The following is a 23095-nucleotide window of genomic DNA, read 5'->3' on the forward strand; positions in this document are numbered from 1 at the left end:
AGTACATTGGATACTTTTTCTTTCATTCCTGAGACACTTTGCTAAGAAGAATATGTTCCAGCTCCATCCATGTAAACATGAAAGAGGTAAAGTCTCCATCTTTCTTTAAGGCTGCATAATATTCCATGGTATACATGTACCACAATTTGCTAGTCCATTCATGGGTTGATGGGCACTTGGGCTTCTTCCATGTCTTTTCTGTTTTTAATTAAGTCATAAATACATAAATCATGCATACATTAATGCATTTGTGGGGTACAATGTGCTCATTTTATATACAATTTGGAATGCTTACTAAACTGGTTAACATACCCTTCACCTCACTTAATTATTGTGTTAAGACATTGATACTCTATACTTTATAGATTTGACATGTACCCTTGTAATATGTACCATAGGTGTGGTACCACCATTTACTCTCTCTCCATTAAACCTCCTCCCACATCCCTCCTCTTCATCCTGGGCTATAGTCGTGTTTTACCTTTCATATGAAAGTGTGGGTGATTATAAATTGGTTTCATAATAGTACTGAGTACATTGGATACATTGTCTTCCATTCTTAAGATACTTTACTAGGAAGAATATGTTCCAGCTCCATCCATGTAAACATAAAAGAGGTAAAGTCTCCATCTTTTTTTAAGGCTGCATAATATTCCATGGTATGCATATACCACAATTTATTAATCCATTCGTGCGTTGATGGGCACTTGGGCTTTTTGCATGACTTGGCAATTATGAATTGAGTTGCAATAAATAATCTGGTATAAATATCTTTGTTGTAAAGTGATTTTTGGTCTTTTGGATATACACCTAGTAGAGGAATTGCAGGATCCAACAGCAGGTCTACTTTTAGATCCCTAAGTGTTCTCCAAACTTCTTTCCAAAAGGAATATATTAGTTTGCATTCCCACCAGCAGTGTAGAAGTGTTCCCTTTTCTCCACATCCAGGCCAACATTTATAGTTTGGGGATTTTGTTATGTGGGCTTCTCTTATGGTAGTTAGATGATATCTCAAAGTGGTTTTGATTTGCATTTCTCTGATGATTAAAGACGATGGACATTTTTTCATGTATCTGTAGGCCTTGCTCCTGTCTTCTTCAGAGAAGCTTCTGTTCAAGTCTCTTGCCCACAATGAAGTGAGATTACTTGTTCTTTTCTTATTAGTAAATTTGAGTTCTCTATGTTTTCTGGTTATCAAAACTTTGTCAGAAACATAACCTGCAAATATCTTCTCCTATTCTGAGGGCTGTCTGCTTGCTTTACTTACTGTGTTTTTGGCTGTGCAGAAGCTTTTTAGTTTGATCAGATCCCAGTAATGTATATTTGGCATTGCTTCAATTGCCCAGGGGGGTAGGAGGGTCCCCCTCATAAAGTATTCTCCCAGGCCAATTTCTTGAAGTGTTTCTCCTGCACTCGCTCCAAGAATTTTTATAGTTTCGTGTCTTAAGTTTAAATCTTTTATACAATGAGAGTTAATTTTTCTTAATGGCGAAAGGTGTGGGTCCAGTTTCAGTCTTCTACAAGTCGCCAGCCAATTCTCCCAGCACCATTTGTTAAATAGGGAATCTTCCCCCACTTTATGTTTTTGATAGGATTATCAAAGATCAAATGACGATATGTGTCTGGGTTCATCTCTTGCTTCTCTATTCTGTTCCATGCATCTATCTCTATTTTTGTGCCAGTACCATGCTGTTTTGATCACTATAGATTTATAATAGAGTCTGACATCTGGTAGTGTGATTCCTCCTGATTTGTTTTTAATTTTTGAGTAATGTCTTGAATATTCAGGATGTTTTCTGATTCCATATAAAATGAAGTACTATTTTTTCCAGATCTTTAAAGTATGACAGTGGTGCTTTAATAAGGATTGCATTAAATTTATATATTACTTTGGGTACTATGGACATTTTAACAATGTTGATTCTTCCCAGCCATGAGCATGGTATGTTTTTCCATTTGTTAACATCTTCAGCTATTTCTTTTCCTAGAGTTTCATAGTCCTCTTTATAGAAATCTTTCACATCATTTGTTAGGTAAATTCCCAGATATTTCATTTTCTTTGGCACTACTGTGGAAGGAATAGAGTCCTTGACTATATTTTGAGCTTGACTATTGTTGGCATATATAAAAGCTACTGATTTGTAAGTATTGATTTTGCATCCTGAGACACTACTGTATTCCTTGATCACTTCTAAGAGTTTTGTAGTTGAGTTCCTGGGATTTTCTAGGTATATGATCATATCATCTGTCAAGAGTGAGAATTTGATCTCCTCTGACCCTATTTGGATAGCCTTGATCATCTTCTCTTGCTGATTGTGATGGCTTAGACTTTCATCACTATGTTGAATAGCAGTCAAGACAGTGGGCATTCTTGCCTCATTCCTGATCTGAGTGGAAATGTTTTCAATTTACACCATTTAATACGATATTTGCTGTGGGTTTGCTATAGATGGCCTCTATCAGTTTAAGAAATGTCCCTTTATGCCTATTTTCTTAAGTGTTCTGATCATGAAAGGATGCTAGATATCATCAAAAGCTTTTTCTCCATCAAGAGAATCATATGGCCTTTGTTTTTTATTTTATGAATGTTATGCATTGTATTTATAAATTTGCATTTGTTGAACCAACCCTGTAACCCTGGAATAAAACCAACTTGATCATGCTGTATAATTTTTTTTGATATGTTATTGAATTCTGTTTGCTAGGATCTTATTGAATATTTTTGCATCTATATTCATTAAAGATATTGGTCTATAACAGTGGTTCTCAACCATATTGCCATGACCTTTAATACAGTTCCTAATATAGTGGTGACCCCAACGATAAAATTATTTTCATTGCTACGGTTGGGGGTCACCACAACATTAGGAACTGTATTAAAGGGTTGCGACATTAGGAAGGTTGAGAACCACAGGTCTATAATTTTCTTTCCTTGCTGTGTTTTTTCCTGGTTTGGGGACCAGGGTGATATTTGCTTCATAGAATGTGTTGGGAAGTATTCCTTCTTTTTTTGTGTTTTGGAAAAGGTTATGTAATGTAGGTACTAGTTCCTCTTTAAAGGTTTGGTAGAGTTCTGATGTGAAGCCATCTGGTCCTGGACTTTCCTTTTTTGAGAGATTTTGTATAGTTGATGCTATTTCAGTACTTGATATAGGTCTATTCAACATTTCCAATTCTTTTTGGCTAAGTCTAGGAAGGCGGCATGCTGCAAGTATTGGTCTCTTTCCTTCAGATTTTCATATTTCTGAGAATAGAGTTTTTTTTTTAATTTTTTGTTTAAAATGTAAAGTTTATTTGCTCAGTACACCAAATAGGATGCAAGCACTGTCATGAAAAATATACAGAAATATGCAGATCAACATAAAACAGTGACCTAGTTTAAATGAAGGGAAATCTCTTTGAATGTTATGACAACATACTCCCAAAAAGAATCTTTTCTTCAGTTAAGTTAATATACATTTCAATAAAATAAAGGGTAAGAGATTAGTGGAAGTTAGCTTGTGAATTTTTCTTAAAATAAAATTCCAACTCTATTAATCCATGCTAGCTAAACACTATAACTAAAATTTCCATGTAAGTGGAAAAGGAGACGAAGCAGTTAGTTACCTTTTTTGCTTGAACAGTCCAGAGGAAAATGGTTACTACAAATACAGCAGGCAAACTGTTAGACTGACCCATCTAGAACATAGTGTGTCAATTTCAGCCTCAGACTGCGCTAAATGCTCATCATTAGTGTGGCACATTTTGGTCCATGATGTGGTTTAATGCCAAGACAGATCCCAGTTTGTTATAGAAACACATAGATTACTGTTGCTTTTTTTTGTTTTAAATATATATATATATATATTTTAAAAATCCAGGTATACTTCCACAGACAAAGGCAGGTTTCCTCAGGAGGAATTTACAGGAAATAGTCTGGGGTGCGCCGTGTAACGTGAGGCTCTCTGCAACGAGGTGCTGGGTCAAACTGAAGGAAGGAATATTTTAAAGTATCGTCTAATTCCATGATAGCAGTAATTGGGTGCACTGAAAATTGTAACCACATTCCGATCATGACACCAATTGTATCCCTCCATTACAAGCTGGTGAGCACGAGAAACCAGAGTGAGGCCATTGGCATGGTTAAACGTTTCAGAAATGTCTTGTCCAAATGTGTAGCCAGCACCACATGGTGAAATACCCCACCCACCACGATCATCCGGATCTGACCATAACAGATCACACATTGGGCCCTCATGTGGTACTTCCTGTAAGCGATCCAGGGCTCTTATATGATCCAGTGTGTCTATGGATGGAGAGAGGCCACCATGGAGGCAGAATATCTGTCCATCTACTAAAGCTGTAAGTGGAAGATAATCAAATAGATCGGTAAAATATTTCCAAACATTGGCATTCCCATATTTTCGTAGACATTCATCATAAAAGCCATATACTTGGGTAATTTGTCGGCTTTCATGATTTCCTCTCAATATTGTAATGCGTTCTGGATAACGCACCTTTAATGCTACAAGAAGAGTGACAGTCTCCACTGAATAATAACCTCTGTCCACGTAGTCACCCATGAATAAATAGTTTGTATCTGGTGATTTCCCACCAATTCTAAAGAGTTCCATAAGATCATGAAATTGACCGTGCACATCTCCACAAACAGTAACAGGACAACGAACCTCTTGCACATTTGATTCTTTTGTTAGAATTTCTTTAGCCTTTTCGCACAGCGTCCACACTTGGTTTTCGTTAAGCTGTTTACACTCGTTCAGCTGCTGGACCCACTGGTCCAGCTCCTTGGTGAATGCCTTATCGTCCATGGCGGCCCGATCCCTTCCCGCCGCCTCCCTCACCCCTCCCCGCCCCCACCCGCCCCGGCCCCGGACGCTGCTCCCCTCTCCCGCCGCCGTCCGCTCCCCAGAATAGAGTTTTTTATAACATTCATTAAGGATTTTTTTTCAATTTCTGAGGTGTCGTCATTACTTTCCCTTTATCATTTCTGATTGATGATATTAGGAATTTTACTTTTCTGTTTCTGATTGGGTTAACCAAAGGTTTATAATCATTTCAAAAAACCAACTATTTGATTTGTTGATCTTTTGACTAATTCTTTTGTCTTCAATTTCATTTAATTCTGTTCTAATTTTGGTTATTTCTTTCCTTCTACTGGGTTTGTGGTTGGAATGTTCTTCCTTTTCCAGTTGCTTGAGATGTTCTATTAAGTCATTGACTTCCTCTCTTTCTATTCTCTCAAGGAAGGCTGGCAACGCTATAAATTTCCCTCTTAGGAATGCTTTTGCAGTATCCCACAGATTCTGATAATTCATGTCTTTATTATCATTTTGTTCCAAAATTTTGGTAATTTCCTTCTTTATTTCATCTATGACCTGGCTGTCATTCAGCATAAGATTAGTTCATTTCCAAGTCTTTGTATGAGTATGAAGATTTTTTTTTTTTTTTGAGTATGAAGGTTCTTGTTGTTGTGCAGTTCAACTTTTATTCCATGATGGTCTGAGAAAATACAAGGAATAATTTATATTCTTTTAAATTGCTGAGGTTAGATTTGTTACCTAAGATGTGATCAATTTTGGAGGATGTTCCATGGACTGATGAGAAGAATGTGTATTCAGTTTTGTTAGATTGAAATGTTCTGTAGATGTCTGTTAAGTCCATTTGTTGTAGGATCAAGATTAAGTCCAAAATTTCTTTATTTAGTTTCTTACTGTAGGATCTATCCAACACTGCCAAAGGGAGAGTTCAAAACAGCAGGGAAAATATTTGTTCAACTTTCATGCCAGGCAAGAGAATGCCCAGGCTCACAGCAGGGTGTCTCCGGAGAAGAGTCCTAGCCTCCAGCAACTCTCTCCCATGGGGTGAAACAAGAGGTCTTCAGTTCACCACTTGCTTGTAGAGATCCCATAGCAAGCTACTCTCTTAGGGGAGGGAACAGACACTTGTTCTCTTTGGGATAGGTTCTGTACCTTAAATTTGCTTCCTTGGAGTCACAGCTTGCCTCAGCAGAGATGACATGCAGTTATCAGTCTTTTCTCTCAGCTTAGCTCCTGACCTTCAGCTTTATTGGGTTCTTTCTGGCCATTATCTCTCCCTTTGGATGGGAGATTCTGTTGAAAGCTGGCTCTAGTTGGCCATCTTCCCCCTCCCCCTGTCTCATCATTTCTGAGTCTGCATGTTGTCTTCCTGGGCATTTTTTTAATTCAATTAGATAGCTGTGTACTTGGTACATATTATATGTGGCACATAATTAGTCATGAAGACTTTTTGTAGCACATACTATCTCCACTAAAAGACCTGTGGGTAAGTCCCCTCCTTGAACTTACATGACTTTGGGCAATGTCATTAAAAATAACATTAACTTTTAGTTATCTCTAGGACTATGTAGGTTGGAGATCCCTAGTTAGAGCCTTTGCCATCATCTGATAATGTTCCTTACTGCCTCTACCCTGGGTGATTTAGTCACACTCCAGAATGTCAGACCTGAAAGTAAGAGGGCCTCACTAGGGAGTGACTCTCATAGGGGTTCCCAGTCCTCTTTAAGGAACAAGTAGGAATAATTCAAAACCTGATATTGTAGGGTAGATGGTTTAAAAAAAATAAGCAAAAATCATCCATGTGATCCTAGTATGACTTTTTAGGAATATGTGTCCCCATTTCCACCTTCCCTACCAGTTTAGTCTGATTCCTGTGTTTTAGTCATCAGAACAGGGACGGGGAGCAAAATGGCTCATTCAAGGTCACCCATCCTGTGCATTTCTCTTGATTCACTGGGCTGCTGTCGTTCTTCCTGTGATCATCCACAAACCACATATGAACAATTTCTCTGATGAATGGATCTGATAAGTCTGAAGGCAGCTCATGCTTGACATCTTGGGCTGGGCTGGGTAGGAGAGAAGACACTATTTTAGGGAAAAAAGGAGCCATTGGAGCAGAATGGAAAATGTGCATTTGACACCAATCAATGAGCTGATGCTTAAAGTGAGATGTTCAAATGCGATAAAGGGCTGGAAAACCTAAAATGGTAATTCAAACCAGAGCAGTCTCTTTGACCTCAGCCAGTTAGAGATTCAACGGAACAAATCGTTGCTTTTCCAAATAAGAACAAAGTGGTGGGAAAGGTTAATTTCCAACTTCTGGGAAGGTGTACTTAAAATATGATTGATTTCAAAACTCTGCCAACAATTTCTCTCTTTCTGTCTTCTTTTTTATTATCTTTATCCTCTCTGTTGCTGAAATACTAGTCTTTTAAATTTGTTCAATATCCATAAGGCGCCAAAGTGGTAACCCCAGATGGGAAAGAGATAACTATAGAGCACAGCCAGCTCTGGGCAAGGCTTGTTCTGGGTCAGGGCATTGGATGTATAAGTCAGCAAAGCCAAGAATAGGCTGCCCAGGACATCCCGGAACTCACTGGCACAACCTGAACTGCTCAGGATTTTACATACCTGGCAGGGGCTGGATGGGAGAGAGGGACAGTGCAGCTGAGGGCTATGGTCTATGCAGAGTTTGGGGAGGAGGGATTAGATGTCTGAGGACCCAAGAGCATGTGGGTGCTGATCCTGCCAAAAAAAAAAAAAAATGCCAAAACCATCTGGCTCCTTTGGCAATGCTCACCTAGAATAATAATGCAAGACCCTTGTGGTTAGATGAGGAAAATGAGATGCTGATAAATGAAGTAACTTCTCTACAGTTACAAAGATACCTCCTGATGAAGCTCACCCAGGAGTGTTCAATCTTTTGGCTTCTCTGCAACACATTGGAAGATAAAGAACTGTCTCAGGCCACCCATTAAATACACAAACACTAATGAAAAATGATAAGCCAAAAAGAAAAAGGTCCATGCATAATTTTCATGGTATCTGTTACCACAGATAAGCAAAAAATCCTCATATAAACCACATGCAGCCCTTGGGCCACAGGTTGGACACCCCAGAAGTTTTCGACTCTGGGCCCTTAGCTCACATGCTTTCTGCAGTATATCAGACTTGGCTTTTTCTCTGTGCTTCCACCACTTGATTTTTCCTAGTCTTGCTCGATGGAATGCCGTGTAAAAAAGTGGTTACCACATTAATTCCAGATAAAGAGGAGCTTATTTTTAAAATTTTATTGAATGCATTTTCAATTTTCAAAGTAACATACCACAGTTCAGAAAATTTGGAAAATAGGAAGAACAAGAATCATTTAAAATAATCTGAGCTTGCTAGCACAGCAGTTGTAATCATTTCGGCCCAGGGCTTTTTGGTCATTTTCCTTGTACATTTAACTTTGTAAAAAATCTAGTAAAAACCATATTGCATACACAATTTTATTTCTTGCTGTTTTTGTATTGCTTTTGTCATAAGTAAATTCTCCCACAACCACTCTAATGGCAGTGGGGTATTTGCAAAGAGGGCTATCATGAAGCATATACTAATCATAGTATTAAAGCATTTTATTGTATTAATTCATTAAATGTCTCTCCTGGTAGCCATTGCCTCAGTGACAGTCACCTTAATGTGCCAGACATTTGGAGCATTCAGAACCACATTAGTGGGAACCCAGGCTTTTATTCCAGCCCTTCCCAAGTTAGTGTGCAGGCTGATGGTGCAGATCACATCCAAGCTGGCTGGGGCCAAGGTGAAAGGCAGTAAGATCTTCATAGGTCCATCTACCATTTTCTTCTCTGGTTCATCCACATGAATATCTAATCAGCGATTCACCCTACCTGTAAGGGAAGGACTCTAGGGTTATTGGGATACCCAGCACTACAGCGATGAGGTGGATAGCAGTTTATTAGTCACGTGTGCTCATAGCCTAGGAAAGAAGGACACCACACAGCCTATAGAGCCACGGGGGGCTGCATTCAGGAGCAGAGTAGACAGCCAGGTGCTCAGAGAAGCTTTGTACAATCAAGGGGGGGGGCACCCTGGTCCTTGTGGGAGGTGGTTGGCTAGTTGGAATAATTTTTCAGGCTGGCATGAAACCAAACGAAACCCACTACTCAGGGACAAGGAGGACCTATGCCTGCACCCATGATAAAGAGGATTGTATGAGGGTGGTGCCTATGGCTCAACAGAGTAGGGTGCCAGCCCCATATGCCCAAGGTGGCGGGTTCAAACCCAGTCCCGTCCAAAAACTGCAAAAAAAAAAAAAAAAAAAAAAGGATTGTTTGGCAAGAGCACTCATCTAAGGGAAGAGAATGGAGAGAAGAACTTGCAATTAGGTTATCTGAGGCCCTCCAAGTTTGCCAGATGTCCAGCAGCTCTTAAGAGTGAGCCTTGATGTTATATCTCACAGAACCAGGACAAGAATAATATCTCACAGAACCAGGACAAGAATAGCTTTTTCTCCCTCTTTGTCCCTCCATTTTCTTCAAATCTTCCCACTTTTGTTTGCTTTTTAACACACTGGCCTCTGCTGACTTCTCTTCAAGAAGCTGTGGTGGTTATAAACCTAGACTCTGACATCAGCCAGCCTGGGTTCAAGTCCAGGCTTGGACACCCACTGGCTGGATGGTGTCAGGCAAATCACTCCCCCTCTCTATGCCTTGGTTTCCTCCTTTGTGAAATGGAGACACTCATAATAAAGCTACTTGCCTTAGGGTTTCTGGGAGGAGTAAAAATTTAATGCATGTAGAGCAATTAAAACAGTGCTCTCTTCAGCCTGTCTACATACCCACTTTCTCTAAGGCTAAAGTCACCACAAACCCTTTTGCAGAAGGTGTACTCTGTCCGTCCAGTCAACAAAGTTTTTAAGAGCCTCTACAGTGTCCAAGGCCCTGTCCTAGGTGACAGAACCTATCAGAGAATGAGAAGGACAAACACCTTAGGGACTGGGGCCTAGTGTGGAACTGGATGGACAGAAAATAAGCAAGTAAATCCACTGTAAGCTATGACTGGCAGAAAGTGCTCAGAAGGAAGAAAAGGAACCACAGGGAACTATGTGGGATGGTGTTCCCTGATGTGAGGCACTGGGAAAGGACCTGGCTGGGGGCCAAAGATTCCGTTTGTTCTTATCTGATGAAAGATATACAAATCGATGACATTGTCTCCAAAGGGCCTGTTTTCTTTGTCTTTCCAGAGACTCTCCCCTTCCCACTCCCAGCCTTCTCACTTTCACCCTGCCAAAGAGGGTCTTGACTTCTTAACCTAGTTTATGCATCAAGTTTCATTTACGATGGGGAAAATGGATAGAGAAGACAGAAGCAGAGAGGTCAGAAAAGAAGGACCTCCTTTGGGAAATTAAAACTCTATTTATGAAATGAGAAGCTTTGTGGAAATGCAGAGAAAGGTTCAAGAAAAACAAATCCCGCTGTTATTTATCCTTTATTTATTGCTGTATAACAAACTATTCCAAAAGTTTGTAGATTGAAACAACATTGGTTTAGTATTTCTCAGGATCCCGTGGGTCACTAGTTAATTTCTCTGCTGGTTTTGCCGGAGCTCATTCAACTATAGGATGGGCTGTAGGAGGCCATTAGCTTCCTGTATGGGTGGTCTCATGGCAGCTTTCTAAGACAGTGAAGGCAGAAATTAAAGGACCATTTATTTCTAGGCTCTGGAACTCACAGAGTGTCACTTCTGACACATTGTGTTGGTCAAAGGAAGTCACAAGGTCAGCCCAGAATCTAGCAGTTGAGATAGATAATAAATTAAAAATCACAGAGTTCTTATTATGGAAGCTGTGATAAGAAAGCCAAAGAAGTGCTACCCAGGCACATCCGGGAGGAATGACATATTCAAATCACTAATGAGATTGATGTTTTTCCCCTTGATGGAAACAATGTGCATACAGACAAGGTTTTTGGTATTTAGTTGTGTGGTAAGTCTATGATGGTTAAGGATGCCATCCTTGGGAAGGCTGGCTTGCAAGGTTGACCCTTAATGGGCATCTGGGAACTTGGATTTAAGGAAGGCTCCACTGTTCACTAACTGAAAAGTGTGGCTCAGTGTGTCTGGATTATTTGTGCAAACAATGTGGTTTATTTATTCTGAACACCGACTTCCTTCTGGGTGTCTGGAATTTTGGTACATGTTCGGCAAGGGTTATTCTAGGCCAAATCCCCACTGAAAACCTTCAGCACTAGTCTCTAATTAGCTTCTCTGGGCAGAAACATCTCACACATGCTCTTGCATTTTGTTGCTCAGGGAAGACTGGGCTCTGTGTAAGCCTTCACAGGAGAGAGGGAGAGTATAAGGAAGCCTGTGTATGGGTTTCCCCAGCCTGTGTCTCTCCCCCTCATGATGTGGCTGTATATCCTTCCTACACTGCTGTGATAAGTTGTAGCCAAGAGTACAACTATGGGGGTCACTATGAAAGTTTTGAGACAGACTGTGTTATGGTCCACTATTGTACTTCCAGGAAACACAGTTGACAGTGTCTTTTCTGATTCACCTGTGTGAGTTTTGACTTGCTTGCACTAATGTACAATCAAGGCAATGAGTGGCTGTGAGTAAATCTGCACTGTCAGATAGCGCAGTCCTTTCATAACCATTACTGTTTCCTGGGGAGTGCCTGGGTGGCAAAGAGCATGGTGGACAAGGAGGAGGCATGCAGATCTCCCTAGGCAGGAGTAGGTGAAGCTGTCCAACGTGTTGGGGTGGTCATAGCTTCTAACCAAGAGCTACTTGCTGCTTTACAGTGTGAAGAAAGTTGTGGAAAACAAAGACCATGGGATTTAGGTTTTAAGAGGTAGGTTCTGCTTATTACCTACCACTCATTAACTGTATGACTTCATGAAGACTAACTAACATCTCTGATCCTTATCATCACAAACTTAGAGCAGTCGTGCAAGTACAATGAGATGGTGCATCTGAACTGTGGCATGTCATAAGGTAAATGCTTCTTAAACTTAGGTCCCTTTCAAATGATAAGAATCTATGTGATATGTTTTTATTTTTGCTTTGATGTACAGTATTTTCCACATTTTCTGAAATGAACAGCATACCCTTTATAACAAAAAGAAAAGGTTTTCTTTTTCTAAGCTTAAAGCTTAAAGCCCATTTCTTTGCCATGCTTCACAGGCTGAGCCTCTTCTGGGTCACCCATGCTTAGCACACACTTCAGCTTGGTTCTCTCTGAGTAGTCATCAACAGGGGCTTAGAAGGGTCTGTTGCTCAACTGAGTGATGGACGAACTGTTTGTCACTAATGTATATAAAATACCACAAATATTTTCTCAATTTTCAATAACTATAATTTGAACTGATTTTTATCCAGAATCATTTTCTCTTAGCAGAGTCACTACGATGATACATATATATATATGCCCAACTGTGTACCTAGCAAGCAGCTGCCCACCCCTTTCTCCGTCTATATAGACCTATTCTTTGTATACAATTGCTCTTCTTTTCCAACTTTATTTTCCATGTGATTCGGTTTTTATTTTCCTTCTAACTAGTAATGAAATAAATTTTGCAGGAAAGATCAGGGTGTGCTCCAACAAGCTTTGTAGGTCTGGGGACCACTCATGAAGCAAAGTTGACTAAATACTGTGGTATCTTTTGAGAAAATCCCTTGAGAAGGGGAAGGCTTCTGGGCTGCTCCTCTCTTTCAGGGTGGGTATGAAGAAGAAGCAAAATTCCAGGCTGACAGATCCGAACTCTGTTCAGGAAACTTGGCACACAGGCAGAGTAAGCTCAGTGAGAACTCCTACTGTGTGTAAATGAGTTGATGAGCTTCCTCTGGTATTCTCTCCAAGTCTGCAGAATTTTAGATGGGGAAAGATGGGTAGAGAATTTAAGGACTGTTTTTTTTTTTTTTCACTGAAAATGTCTAAAGGACAGAGAATGGCATCTGTGCTCAACTAGCACTTGGCCTCTCTACAACTTGCTTGAGTCAGCACACTCCAACATGCACTGTTATTATATATCAGTATGTGGGAGTTCTTCCTCCCACTACAGACTATGAACTGACACTTCCTGCTCAGCAAGACCATCCCATAATTAATGTTTTGTATTTTTTAACCTCTTGAAAGTACCTGCCCCCCCCAAAATGATGCCTATACATATTTACTAATTGACAATTCTAACCTAGTGGGAGTTGGAGAAATATTAAGCAATAGCAAATATCACAAGAAATTTCCTCCAACCTCTTTTGGAGACAAATGGAACAATTATAGTGTCTCAGTCTTGGGGGAAGCCCAAGAGGAGTGAGTCAGTACAGGCAAGTATTGAGCCCAACTGTGTACCTAACAATCTGTTGGCCCCTGTAGGACATTCAAAAGCTTTAGATGTAATCTCTTTATAGTCAAGTTGGTGAGCTACAGTTACTGCCTATGAAACTTTAATGAATAATAAAGGTGATGTATACTTTAGCACTAAGGTGTATGGTATTAAAGTCAGTGAAGGCAGTGAACATACTAGCCCAGAACAACTGAAAAGGATTCTTGGAGGAAGATGCAATGAAACTAGGGTTCAATTCATACTCCTTTAGAATGAACTATTTCCACTTCTCTTAAGCCTCAAAAATTTCTTGGGAGGAATTATTATAGATTATGTACTCAATAGCCCTGAGCTAATAACATTTAGCTGTTAAATTTCACCCCTGTCTTCCCATCCCCAAGTATTTTGTAGCTCTAAGCTTATAATTCCCATTCCTTAAAGCCTCAGCTCCTTACATAGTTTCCTTAGAAGTCTGTCCCATAGCACTGTGTCTGGTGCTTGGCATCATGGGAGGTTGTTTTCTCTGCTAAATAAAGCTAATCCCTATATAAGCCCCACAAAAAAATAAACAATCTCTGAAATTATACTTTACCCAATCAACATTTATCAAGTAGCTATGGTTTCACTATATATAGATAACTCAGATGTAACCGTGAATAGTTTCCTGTTCTAAAAAGAGTTTATTTTCTAGACTAGGAGAAAAAAACTATATTGTAAGGTAGAATATGAGGGAAAGTATAACAAAGTAGGATGAGATTAACCCCAGAGGGAAAAGGCTTCCTGGAGGGGATAGGATAGGGGCTAGTCCATAAGGAGTACCTGAAATTTACAGATATGGCAATGACAGGGTAGGGGTGGGGGTGTTCCATTCAGAGGGTACATGGTGTGAACAGAGACACAGAAGTGACAGGAATGGGAAAGTCCAGGTTTTGCTGAAGCTAAGGATATAAATGGATGCCATGGCAGTAACAACTGGACTATTGGCTGGAGTTTGGAACAAGAGGCTGAAAGGTTGGGCCCTATCCATTCAGCAGACCCAACCTCCATCCATTGGATTCTCAGCAGAAAAAGGACATGAACCTTAGGCAGGTGTTCTGGCCAGAGCTTGTGTGGGTGGAGTGGAAGAAGGGGCAAATTGAGGGTGGGACAGGTCAAGGCTCTGTCTGGTAGCAATTGGAGCTGGTGTTAATGAAGGCTGTTAGTAGGGCATGGCAATGGGCCTGGAAGGAGGGGAGAAAGAGAAGGCAGGGTTCCCTGTGTCTGCCATTCCTCCTCCCCAGATAAGATATGCCAACATGTAAGCAGTGATTTCAGGATTGCTGCAGTCTAATGACTTGTCCATGATGTTGCTGGCTTCCAACCAGGGAAAGTTGCCCTTGAGATTTGACAATGACTGTTGCCTCTTTGGCAGCGATTCTGAATGGAGGGCAAGAATCTGCCTTGCTGGGAAGTTGTTTGATTGATTCAAAGGCTTAGGGCGCTTCTCTAGGCCTGCAGGTGGCTCAGCCCCTTGTGAGTGCTGCATTTCCCCTGCACCTCTCCCAGGAGGTGATTCCCATCACCCTAAGGGGTGTGGCCAGAGGCCTGTTCTGTCTGCCTGGCAGATGCCGGGAAAAGGGTTGCTTCCCATGTTTAGTTTAGACACTTTAAAGCCCCTACTGACAGATCCTATTCAAGCTTAAAAGAGTGGCTGGGGGCTACTCATACATAATTTCCCTCTATTTAGTGACTTCCTACACCATGGGGTCTGCATGATTTCTGTTCATTTAATTAAAGGTTATATTGGCAAATTGTTATCCTCGGGAGTGTGCCTGTGCAGGGAATGCTATTGGAATACATTACAGGGTAATTCCCTTTGCCCTTTATTGACTCTGCAGGCCATGTGAAATTGAATCACAAATAACACACTTTGGAAACAAGAAAGAGACTGAGGCCTGTGCTTCCTTTGGCTTTAATAAGACAGCAAGTGTGTATATGTAAATGACCCTCTGGTTATGCCAAGACGTGGAGGAGGCAGAGCTGAATGACTAATGGAGTGACTTTTCCACCCCAGACAGTGAGTTCTGCAGCCTTCACTCCTGTGGACAGTGTCTGAATCTGGTAGCTGGTTCTGCCTTTGAAACATCAGAGGGCCCATTCCCTCTCCCAAGCATCCTCCTGAGCACCCTCCTGAGCCTCCCCCTCCCTCTCCCGAGCCTCCCCGGAGCACCCTCCTGAGACCAGTCCCACTTATAAGCTACGGGAGGCAGCCAGATGCAGCTCCCCTTTCCAATCTCCCTTTCTAGAGGCAGATGTGACTCCCAAAGTTCTGTGCCTGAAGATAGTACCAACCTGTGGAAAACGTTATGGCAAAGTTGCCTGCTCTTGGAGCAAATGATAAAAGTCTGTCAAGTATAAAGGATGCAAGGTTTTTAAGTCTTGGGCAGGGAGGGGATGGGATGGAGAGGTGGATGAAAGGCAGAGGCTGCGTGACTTAGAATGCTCAGCAAACTGATGCTCAGTGAATATGGAGCTGAGGGACTTGGCCAGGGGAATGTCTGAGGGAAGACTGTTCCAGGCAGAGCTCTCAGGGTGGTGCTAGGACTTCCTAAGGCAGCAAGGAATGTGGGTGACCCAGGACTAGAAAATGTGACTGGGACAGAGTGTACAAGGAGGAGAGGGCAGGGGGTGGCACTGCCGACAGATTATCAAGTGCTCTGTTGGCCACTGTAAGAGTGTTAGCTTCTATCCAGAGTAGGATGGAAGCCACTGAGGTTGAGCAGCAGAGTGATATGAAACAGATGTGAAGATAGACAATCCAGCAGAATGAGGCAAGTGTACAGATCCAGCTCTGTGGGGGAAAAGAGAGAAGGGCTGCCTATCCCATAGGGCAAGGAAAGGGTCCTGGGGGAGGAGCTGTCAGCTGCATTTGGCCTGGGTTTAGAATGATGAGCCAATTTGCGACTTCCTAACCTCCACCTGACACTCTGTGTACCTGTCCCCAAGGGAGCAAGGGACCAGTTTCTGTCCTTTGGATTCTTGGACAACTAGTGTGGGCTTGCATGCTGTGATTTGTCTACAGTATGCAATCTCTGTGTGTGCGAATCAACCTGTGCCTCATCCTTGGTGCATTAATCTCATTCCCATCCACTGCCACTTTCCTAGCTTGGTTTCCTTACATGCTAATGCTTTCTTGAGCACAGCAATCCCAGACCAGTGGGAAGAGGAGGGAGGAGGTGAGTCAGGGAAAGAGGAAAAGTAGAAATAAGGGGGTTTGATATATGTTGCTCATGGCATCAGAAGAAAATATAGCCAGCTTCCTGGTCACCTGCAATGTCTCTTGACAGCCACAGAGAACTCTTCTGCATTGGAAGAGTCCATTCAGATAGAAGAGGAAGGAAGAATTTCTTTGTTTTCACCTTCGTGTTTCCTAATATTCACTAGGAAAGCTGACCCAAGAGGACATAGATTTAGCATATTAGCATGAGGGTCCCAAGTGACCAGATGGCAGTCATAGTTTCAAGCTCAGTGGAAGCCTGTGTCCACTGGTAGGTGTGCCCTCCCTTGAAACTTGGCAGAGCCCAAGCATGTGGAAAGCACAGACTGCACAGCTGTGTCATAGGATGGTGGTGAGCAGGGCCTCTCCTACTTACCTCACTCAGGTTGGTTCCTGGACCAGTTATTCTAGCTGGTTGGGAACCTGGTGTCCCCTATCAGCCTTTGATTGAATGCCTCTACCACATCTTGAAAGGTCCTGCCCCAGCCGTGCAAGGTTTTTTGTGTGTCTGTTTTTCCCATGATGTGGTGCCTTCACTGAGCTTCTAATACATTTCTATGCCATTCTGACAGGCAGAACATCTCTCTGGAATGCAAACATGAGTCGGCTCTAGGTCACTGTTATACTTCCTTTGTAGTACAACGAATCCCTCCTCTAAGGCAATGTTTTTGGACAACTCTCAGTAGATCAAGCATTTTATCAGCTTTTGCTCTGGATTTCTGACAGAGGCATTGCCGCAAGGACAGGCAAACCCAGTCTGCAGGATTTGTCTGTTTCAGTGAGGATGAACCAAAGTTCCTTGCCGCACTCCAGGGGTTCAATGAAATCAACACACTACCAGGCCAGTCTTCTCAGGAAATGGTGCCGCACTGAGGGCTCAGTGTCAGTCTGTGCTGCTGACATACTGGGCATTCCATGGTGACCAGAGATAGAGCAGCTCTGGTGAGCAGAAGCCCACGATGCTGGGTCCATGATAGCCTCCACCCCAGGCAAGCAGGATGGATTGAGAAGAGATGTTCCCTAACATCCACTAATGTCATCTCTTCTAACTTGGCTCTTGAGAACTTTATCTGGAGTAGATTCTCTCTTGTGGGTGCTAATGTGAGATGCAAAGACTTTTGAGCTCTGTGAACACTTCTGTATGTCTCTCCAGACCTCCTTGTCCTGGCCTTCCAGCTTTATTCCTCCCAGCTCCTCACCTATCAGCTAAGCCATGGACCACTCCCAGAAGTTTTATCTGTGCTCTAGGCCACTTTTTCATTCCTGCAAAGTGGATGACAGAGTGTTTGCTAGAATCTTTGCCTCCTGGGAGACTACTCCTGAGAGGAGCTGTGATGCGGCAGTGACCCCTCCTCAATGCCAATGTGTCCTGCGACTCCCCTGTGAACCCAAGTCTCTTCCTCCTCCATCAGTTAGCCATATGGAATGGGAGACCATGGATATGGATTGACAAAGAGTGTTGTACTGCCGCAGTAAGTGATGTGGTAGCATGGTAGTCACTGGATGGTGGAATTTTCCTTTTTGTGCAATTTCCATATGCTCAGGATTTGCTTGAGTCTGGCATCAAATGTACCACTTAAATCATGTAGGGAATTGCTACCACACTGACTTGGCCTTCTGACTTGATGGACATAATAACACATAGTTCATGATGGCCAGCTCAGGTCATCCAACCACAGGTGTTTCCAGCTCAGATGTTAGTCTTTGTTAGAACCCAGTAGCACATAAGGAGCTGTCTTTCAAACAGAGATATTTCTCAAGCAAAAGGCATGGTCTTGCTTAAGAACTCTATAGTTTTGGACTATAAATTTCATATTAGAGCTTGCCCCACCTTCTTATCCACCTGGATCCCTTGGGCAGCAAAGGATTTGCTGTAACGTACAGTTCAAGTGCCAGGGCAGCCTGTGCCTCCATCTGAACCAGATACAGAATCCGTTCTCCCCTGGTAGCCTCCTGAGTCACCAGATAAAGAAATTTGAGGATTTTTCCCACATGTGGTTAATGCTGCCTTAAAACTCAAAGAATTCAAACAGGCCCTGTGCTTCCTTTGTAGTGGTAGGAACACAAGATGCAAAAATGTCTCCTTTGCTTTAGAGGGGTGCCCAAGCACGCCCCAAGCCACTGGAAGCTTTAAACATGTCACTGATTTGGCAGGTCCTAAATCAGAAAAATGGGGTTCATCTCCATTTTCCATCATGCCTGTGATCTCCAAGTAAAGCGTCTAAGCCATGTCCTGCTGCCCCGTGCAGTTAGTATGATGTCATCAAGATAATGGACCAGTGTGACTGTAGAATGTCAGAACAGTCTAGTACCCTGAGGACTAGAGTATGACAAGAGAATTAACACAGCTCTAAAGAAAGCTATTCTGGTAAAGGTATACTGTAGTCATGGCCATGGGAAAGCAAATTACTTTTGATGCCATTGCTAAAGACTATTGACAAAAAGGCATTCATCTACTCAGGACCAACATACTAAGTGCCAAAATGCACACTGATCTACTTCAGTAAATATATTATCCTATCTAGTCCATCAGTTGGCTTTGAGGCTACTATTTGGTTAATTTTACAGTAGTCATCTGCCACAATCCATCTGGTCTCTGCACAGGCCATTCAAATGCATTGAGAGTTACGATGGGACCACTGTCTCTGCTTCTTTCAGGTTTTTGGTTATGGCACTAATCTCTTCAAATGCTTCAGGAATGCACTATTGCATCCAGTTTATTATCTTGGCAGAAAAGGGGGCAGTTTCAGGGATCTGCATTTGGCTCTTATTACTGTAATATCTCTTACATCCTAGTCAGGAAAGCAATGTGAGAGTCTTGCTAATTACTAAGTAATTAATACATATATCTCCACTGATTACACAGTTAGTGTCTGGGAAACTCAGTGTGGCCCAGTGACTTAGGCTAACGCACTGTGACTTAGGCTAACGCGCTATAATGTCGTATGCCCAGAGGAGCATGGTGGCATTGTTTAGGTCCTTTGGTATTATAGCTTAGATCCTATATTTAGCATTTCTTAAAATTTCTGGGATTTTTCCTTTCTTAAAAGCTAAATTAACCCAGCATGTGATGTTTGCAAGTGATGTCAGCTTTCAGCTCACCAGCTTTCTGCATGGTGACTGTATGTTGTTATTTATGATTATACAAGTCAAGTAATGCCCTAGTCAACAGCCCAGCTATCTCGCCCCTTGGAACACTACGATCTATTACCTATCACTGTAGATTGCTGTCGGTCCAGGCAGACCAGATGCTGCTTCTCCAGCCTTGCCGCACCTTTTAGTAATTATGTCCAACTTGCCTCTGGATGTTAAAGGCCACTTCCTGGCCTTTGCCATTCTGAGAACCCATTATCCTCTTTACATTAGGGTTTCATGGCAGGACATTTGCAGCAATTCCTGCCTATAGAGGACAGCTACCATAAAGCATCTCTGTGATTCCTGTGCCCTCTTCATCAGTCTATTTCTTACTGCCTTGTTGAAGGAAGTGTCCTTTGACCCCTCTAAGAGGATTTAATCATGTGGTTGGGTCTCAGGTGTTAACACAGTAAATCCATTCTAACAGTTCCACTTCTCTGTTCCTTCCAACCTCTTCAGAACTATGCCAAGGAAGTTCCAGTATCTCCCCGCTTTTACTGTAGGCCATTATTCTCCCTGTGCACCCAGGAGTCCTCCAAGTATGGTATCAGGACCGACTCCAGGTGTCCTTATCAGCATGTTCAATCCTGAGTCTCTGGTGAATGTCCTTGTGTCAGTCATTTCTGCTGTCCTCTTCCCTGCTCTGTCATCCATCCCCCTCAAGATTCACTCCTGCACATGTGTCCCTAACACTGCTAGTAGGTGTCATGGCTCCTTTGGCAGATAGTCTACTGACTACTTCCTCGAAAGGCTGTGCGTGTCCTGCCCACTCTGTGCCCTGGTCTGGAGGCCATAGCGGGTAGTTGAGGGCATATCCTGAGAAGAATGAACATCATTTTGCTGTGCACCTGTTTCAGGTAGGATCAGTTCGTGGTCTTTAAGCCAGCTGACAAGGAGAGGAGAAACTATTTTCCTCTGGCAATGTCAAGAAGCTTCTTTGCCTGGCCCACAGGGCTTAAGATTCTCATGGTTAAACACACCAAATGCCTCCATCCCAAGTTTCATAGTTCTACTTTTACCCATTACGGCTCTGATTTTGACATAGGAGACAGGTCAAGGCTGCACATTTAATCTGTTTTGCAAATCTACCACATGTTAAAGTTATGTCCTGGGCCTGATTTTCAGCCCAGTCTGTCCGAAAGCTGCAGGAAATGAGAATTTCTTTTAAACTGACATGGAGCTTCACACTTTAGAAGATGCCTGAAGCTGGCGGTTAGCCACCTTGATTTTGTTTTTGCAGAGCCTCAAATGCCTTCACAGATAACCATGTCATACACCTTCTTCATAGCTGCCATTATGCTGTGGTGGGAGGTGGGCCACCCTCCGCCTTCTCTTCCATCTCTGACACTAACCAGCCAAGAGTCTCAAGGCATTGTCCCATCAGTTTTGTATAAGCCCAGTGGGAATAATAATAATAATAACACCTGCATTGCTTATTTTAAAAGATTGTTGTAAGACAGAAAACATTTTGAAAAATTACACCTACTGTAGAAAAGCCAGTTATATTTATTCAAAGATTTCCTAAACTCAAATCAGAAGAAGACTAGGAGGGACTTGAACAGGACTTTGAAGGACAAGTAGAAGATAAACAGCAAAGACACCGGGAAGGGCTTCTCAGGTGGACCATTCACAGGGGCAGAGGACCGAGATGGGAGAAGGGATATGACAGGGGCTGGCAAACTCCAGTCACAGGCTACAGTCCAGCTCTCCACCTGTTTTTATAATAAGTTTTATTGGGACAGCCACACCCATTATTTTGTGTATTATCTTTGGCTGTTTTTATATATTTACAACAGGACTAGGTTGCCTTTAAACAAAGCCTAAAATATTTACTATCTGTCCCTTTATAGACCCTAATGTGAAAGAAAATACCAAGTATTATACAATGTAAGTAATTAATGAGTATGAATAGCCTTTCTCCTTTCATATTCCTTCTTTGTCTCACAAAGAATTAATCACATAATGGCTAGATAATAACACTGATTAGTGATCTCACTGTTTGGAAAGGCATTTGATATAATACATGAGTAACCAAACAGTGAGTTAATCCAAGCAATTTACAAAAAATAAAGACCATAACCTACAAAGAATTTGAGGCAGTTTATTCGATCCCCTTTACACTAACCATATTAATATTTGAGACACTGTCTCACACAGTGAGATCAGCAACTATTTGAAATCTCACTGTTCAAGAACACCTGTAATTATCTGGGACTCAGCAATATATTGACTCTTAAACAGCCACAAACTGCCAAACATTGTTTCCACCAAGCACAAATATTTTCTAGACTCTTTGGGTGGAGGAGTTATATCTCATGTGACTTGGAATCCCCAATTCCTGGCACAAAGAAGGAATTAATAAGGACCAGATTAATAAAGGAAGTATCTAGAATAGTGCCTGGCACAGGGTAGGTTCGTGGTAAGTGTCTGTTGAAACATCTAGTAAAATTATTCATTCATTCAAAGGAGTGAGAATTTTCAGGCTGCAGAATACAGACCATTGCTAGACCCAAGCTGAAGCTCTCTGGATCTTGCACACAGTAATTTAAAATCTCCATCTAATTTATTTGTCAGAGCATTGCATAACCATTGGTTGGCCCCAAATACTGGTTGAGCTACCAATCAATGCTATCTAACAAGAACAGCTACATGTCACCAGTGGAGTTCTCGGTCAAGGGGGACCTCATGGCTGTGCTGCTTTAAGGCCAATTAACTGGTGTCTGACATCTTCCAGCAAATCTAAATTAAATGCATTCTTGTGAATTCTAATTTCAAGTGAGTTTAATTGAACTTGGGAGGGAAGCTACCATTTAGTGAGTAAAATGAAAATGAAGTAATTGAATATTTTTTCCAGAATTGTATTTGAAATGTGCTTCATCAAATGTTGTTTCAGAACTCAAGTGACCAGCTGCATGTGGTTAATATTTGGAAGGGAAGAAGAGTATTTAAATGTCAGCTTGTAGCCACTAGGAGGGTAAATACAATACCCGGCTGTTCAATTACTGGATGTGAATACTACTTGGCATTCAAATCTTTTTTTTTAAGTTGGAAGTTAAAGAATGTGGTCAGGAGAATTAAGATGAGTCTGGATGGCTCAAATACAAAAACCAAAACCTTTTTCCCCACTCCCCCCGCAACACACAAAAAGGAGAGCAGTACTATCTGAAATTATAGATACCTCAATAGGTTCAATCAACTGGTTACACATTCAATGCTGATTTCTTTGTTCAATAATTGTTATTAAAGGCCTACAGTGTTCCAGGTAGTGTGGGAGACAGAGGATTGAACAGGACTCAGTCAATGGCCTTAAGGAACTTTCTGTTCAGTAGTGACAGAGAATAAATTGGCTAGAAAAGGTAAAAGTGATACATACCATAAGAACAAGCACAGAAGGCTGAAGGCTATAGGCTGCTGACTGTGGAAACAAAGCACTCCTCTTAGGGGAGATGATATTTGAGCTGTAAATGTTTGCAGGAGAAAAAGAAAGCATGCGACCTACTTGGAGGATGATGAAGCATTTAATTGGGTTGGTGTGGAAGATTTGTGGAATGAGGTCATAT

At 41.8% G+C, this 23095-nt stretch overlaps 1 protein-coding gene and 1 pseudogene across 3 annotated transcripts in view; one reads left to right on the top strand and one right to left on the bottom strand.

Annotated features, from left to right (window-relative positions):
- The window catches only part of GPR39 (G protein-coupled receptor 39), a 274898-nt gene that overhangs the window by 68990 nt on the left and 182813 nt on the right, over positions 1-23095 (top strand). The window lies entirely within an intron of this gene.
- On the bottom strand, positions 3887-4816 carry LOC128589964 (serine/threonine-protein phosphatase 2A catalytic subunit beta isoform-like; annotated as a pseudogene). Its single transcript, XR_008381165.1, has one exon. The product of XR_008381165.1 is annotated as a serine/threonine-protein phosphatase 2A catalytic subunit beta isoform-like (transcript).

The sequence above is a fragment of the Nycticebus coucang genome, chromosome 7, assembly GCF_027406575.1.
Source record: "Nycticebus coucang isolate mNycCou1 chromosome 7, mNycCou1.pri, whole genome shotgun sequence".
Lineage (NCBI taxonomy): Eukaryota > Metazoa > Chordata > Mammalia > Primates > Lorisidae > Nycticebus > Nycticebus coucang.